Raw genomic sequence first — 5,349 nt, 5'->3', positions numbered from 1 at the left:
ATGAGTCTATAGTCCTCATCTACTCTCTCTCTCCATGTCTTCATCTCTACCTCCATCTCTGGTGTCACTGCTTCTCTGGATGTGGCTGTGGTGGCTGTGTGCCGTGGAGTGGGTTCCGACTCATAGTGACCCTGTACAGGGTTTCCGAGGCTGTAAATGTTTACGGGAGCAGAACACCTCATCTTTCTCCCGCGGAACCACTGGTAGTTTCGAACTGCTGACCTTGTGGTTCGCAGCCCGATTCATAACCACTACGCTACCAGTGCTCCTTAATAGGGTCCCACATTCTGCTCATTATCTTCTCCCTTAATGGTCCCAGAGTCCTCTGCTCCTTGACTATAAAATCAACTACACCCCCCTTTCTGTTACAAAACTTCTACCTTTACAGTTGTGACAGTTGCAATTAGTCAGGATAACAATTACTCACTATTGAATCATAAGAATCTTATCCCCATCTCTTTTCATCAAACCCATCTAAACAAGATGAAAACTATTCAGTGGAGGCTACCTTCCCCCCCCCACACACACACTCTTAAACTCCCTCTTGAAAACTTTTAAGCCAGTCACTTTGTGTCTTTATCACCCCTCATTTTAGGTAGCCTTCAGGGATTCTTAAAGGCAAAACATTCATGCTTGATGGTGGTGGCTGTGTGTTATGAGTTGGTTCCAACTCATAGTGACCCAGTATGGGGTTTCCAAGGCTGTAAATCTTTCTGGAAGCAGAAAGTTTCATCTTTCTCCCATGGAATTACTGGTAGGTTATAATATTTAATGCCTGGTACTTCATTAAATAATTACAGAGTTTAAACATGATAAATTATTTGAAAGTTTATTGGAAATTGTGGTCATTTTATTATCGATCAGTGAAATATAAAATCTAAATAGATACCTACCTATCAATATTCATCTTGCATTTCCTGTGTGTTTGACATTTTGCTGAGCATCAAGGAAAAAATAGAAGACATTCATGGAAACATGTGTGTGATGTGCTTAAATGTGATTAAAAGAGATGCTTTAATGCAAATAAAGTTAAGGGGACAGTGAAACAAATGGTTTAAATTCTGAGATTCCAAATAGAGATCATATTTCTCTATTCGAAATCTGTAAGAACTGTGAGCTGACTTAACCTTGAAATACAATTCATTTTCTCTTGATGTGTTATTTAATAGTGTTGATTGCCCCAGAGAGAGAATTATCCTCTTATGAGTGAACTTGAGAAGTTTCTGGTGGAGATTTTCCCAGCAGTTGGAACCCAGCTGAGCTTAATGGTATGGCTAGGCCATCATTGTTTTTGTTTTATTATTATACAATTAGGTAAATACATCCCTAAAGGTTTTCAGATAACAGAGGTTTCAAATCTTTTTATTTCTTTTCTAGTTATCTTTTGGTAATGGAAGTTTCTGCTCATGGTAAACAATGAAGCAATAGATTTCATTCTTTGTGAAATCACTTTAATCTCATTTAAACTGGGTCTGGTTCCTGTCTTATTTATTTCTGCTACAGGCTTCCTGATTCCAACCAGTTGTTATTGAGAGTGATTTCACTGGTCCTTTGTAAAACACCATTTGTATTATCATTTAATCTATTTCTCTACCCTTAGGTCTAAATACCAAAGAATTTAAAGAACAAAGTTTCATGAAGCAAATAGTTTTCAGGGAGAAAATTGAAGTCATTTTTCAGTTCCTTGGTGTCATGTATAGAATTGTATCCCCGATACAAGTGTCAGCTTGTCTGAGCCATTATTCTCAGTGTTAGGCAGTTATGGAATTATGTAATGCAGTTCTGTGATGATGCCTTATGATGTGTTCTGATATTATAAACCAATAAAAGGATGAAGTGTGAGATACAACACCCTTAATCCAGCACATCCTTTATCAGAGGTAAGGGGAGTTTCCTTGGGGTGTGACCTACAACACCTTTTACTTGCAAGAGATAAAAAGAGAAATAAGCAGAGACCAGAGAGTTCTACTACCACCAAGTCTACTACGACCAAGAAAGGAGAGCCAAGAGTGGAGTGTGACCTTAAGACCTGAAGTCCCTGCACTATGAAGAAGTCAGTTTCGATTCTGAGGCTATAAATCTTTATGGGAGAAGAAGGCCCACAGAACAGCTGGTAGTTTCAAACTGCTGACCTTGAGGTTGGTAACCCGACTTGTAACTACTGAACTACTGGAGCTCCTTGTGAAAGTCCTGTTGTTGTTAAGTACAGTCGAATTGGTTCTGACTCATGGGGACCCTGTGTAGAGTTTCCAAGGAGCAACTGGTAAGCTTGAATCTCTGACCTTGAAGTTCAAACCAATCTTGCAGTCCAGCACAAGTCCACACCAGGGCTCCCGTGAAGCTCCTTTGCTGTTGTTGTTGTTATGTGCCGTGGAGTTGGTTCCGACTCATAGTGACTCTGTACAGGGTTTCCGAGACTGTAAATCTTTGCGGGAGCAGAAAGCCTCATCTTTCTTCCACGGAACAGCTGGTAGTTTCGAACTACTGACCTTGCAGTTTGCAGCCCGATTCATAACCACTATGCTACCAGAGCTCCTAGAACAAGGGAAAACTGATGCCAAGACCCATGGCATAGTGTATAGTGCAGTAAGATAATCATTCGACTGTAACAACAACAACAGCAACAAGACTCATGAACATTTCCAAGGACTGTAGCCCCTCTAATACTGAATGGAGACAGTACTTTTCTCCAGAGCCTTGAGAGCTGGCCACCTAAATTCAGGCTTCCAGCCTCCTAAACTGTGGAAGACTAAATACATTTGTTAACGCCATCCGCACTTGGCATTTCTGCTCCAGCAGCACTAGTTCACAGACACTCAGTTTCTCTTGGTGCATATTTTAGTGCAGAGAAGTGGGGTAGAGAGCACACCTTTCTTAGGATCAGAAGATATGGATTTTGTTTCTTGTTCTTGCAACAGTTCAAAGGTCTAAAATATCAATTTCCTTATTATAATGGGGACAATGTTAACTGGATCAGATCATGTCTAATACTTTGCAAAGTATAAAATACCATAATATAATTTTGGCATTTACAGGTAGTTCTTGACTTTATATTCAAGTTTAAGGATTTTAAAACATTACTTCAATTGAAAATTTTTACTAAATAAAATTCCTTCACAAAATATACTTCATTCTATAATTTCATATTTTATTTAAAAACATGTCCACCAATGCTATGGTATAATACATTTAAATGATATATTTAAATGTATTAAATGTTCATTGGTCCACTGGACCAATGAACAACATTCTTATCAACAGAGAAAAGACTGAAGTTATCAAGGACTTCATTCTTCTTGGATCAACTATCAACACTCACGGAAGCAACAGTCAAGAAATCAAACGCCGTATTGCATTAGGCAAATCTGCTGCACAAGACCTTTTTAAGGTGTTGAAGAGCAAAGATGTCAGCTTGAGGCCTGAGGTGTGCCTGACCCAATCCATGGTATTTTAAATAACCTCATTTGCATGCAAAAGCTGGACAGTGAATAAGGAAGAACGTAGAAAATTTGATGCTTTTAAGTTATGGTGTCAGAGAATATTGAAAGTGCAATGGGCTGCTAAAAGAACCAATAGATCCGTTTTGGAAGAAGTGCAGCCAGAGTGCTCTTTGGAGGCCAAGATGGCCAAACTTCATCCCCTATACTTCAGACATATTGTCAGGAGGTACCAGTCACTGGAGAAGGATATTATGTTTAGTAAGGCGGAGGGTCAGAGAAAAAGAGGAAGACCCCCAGTGAGATAGATAGGCCAAGTGGCAGCATCTATGGGCTCAAGCATGGCAACAGTAGTGAGGTTGGCCCAGGATCGGGCAGTGTTTCGTTCTGCTGTGCATAAGGTAGCTATGAGTCGGTGCTGACTCGATGGCACCTAACAACAACAACAAAAACATTTTTATATTGAAAGATTAAGATTTTTCTCTGCCCTTCAATGGATTATAATTATGATTTTATTCATACACTCACTCACATATCTAATAATATTTTTGATCATCAAATATGAGCATAAGTCAAAAAGTATTGCTGAAAAACACACTTTTATATTTATGTTTAATAAAGGTTTGTATTTTACTAGGCAACCCTTGCTATCATTGAAGATTGAGCAGGTGTATTGAATCTGGTGTGGCACTGTGGACTAATATGCTGGACTACAAAGTCGGCTTGAACCACCCAGTTTGGTGGTTAAAGCTCACCAACCACTCCTTGGAAACCCTATATAGGGCCGCTATGGGTCAGAACTGACTCGACGGCACTTAACAACACTATTGTCATGATGTGGCACTGAGGTTAATGCTCTGGACTGCAAGATCAGTTTGAACTGCAAGATTGTCAGTTCAAGTTCACCAACTGCTCCTTGGATATCCTATACAGAGTCGCTATGAGTCAAAATTGATTTGAAGGCACTTAACAACAATAAATTGTAATGATGGATGTAAAAGAGGTTCCACTTTATTAAACACAAATATAAAAATGCGAAGCCATTGTTTCTCAACATATCTTCCATCTATGTCGCTACAGTTCTGAAGACATTGTTTTCATCTCTCTAATCCTTCCCTGAACAACTCTGTGCTCTTCTATTTACACCATGCCAAAACTGCAATTCTGGCACACTCAAGGAAGACAAATCATATTTCTCTGAAATTTTCTTTAAGCTTTTTGAACAAAATAAATCTAAAGAGGCAAGATAGGATCATAGATAAGGTTTCCAAATAAAATTCTCTTAGCACAGACAGCCCTTACTACCCTTGAAAAAGGAGCAGGAATACTGTCAAGAAGGTGAGGGGGAAATTATCGGTACAACTTTCCTGACTTTTTTCTCACCAACACAGTTTTCGGTTTTCTTAAGATGTTTTAAATATTGCATTCCAGGATTGCTTTACGTCCTTTGAGAAAATCTTTCAAGATGATCCCTTGGGAGTCCCAAAACTCAGTCAGCATAACCTGCTGAGGTGACTACTCTGCCAGTGAGTTCAACTGGCCACACAATTCCCGCAGAAGCCACTTTTTTGACTTAATGTTTTTTTGAAGATATCTTAACAAATACACTTATACAAGTGCATTCCTGAGTACTTTTCTGCAGTGATCCACTCATTGCAGAGACATGTTTAAACACATTTTGTCTGGTATAATCCCATACATGTATGAACTCGAAAACGTTGACTTGCCCTTGTATATATCTAAACGCTAAATTAAATGCTGGAATAAATAGAAAAACAAAAGATGTTATCCTTAAAAAAAACAGCGAGAACTTGGAGCCGCAGCGAGAACTTGGAGCCGCAGCGAGAACTTGGAGCGGCAGCGAGAACTTGGAGCGGCAGCGAGAACTTGGAGCCGCAGCGAGAACTTGGAG

Source organism: Chrysochloris asiatica, unplaced genomic scaffold (assembly GCF_000296735.1).
Source record: "Chrysochloris asiatica unplaced genomic scaffold, ChrAsi1.0 scaffold00005, whole genome shotgun sequence".
NCBI lineage: Eukaryota > Metazoa > Chordata > Mammalia > Afrosoricida > Chrysochloridae > Chrysochloris > Chrysochloris asiatica.
This window is presented reverse-complemented; position numbering follows the sequence as displayed.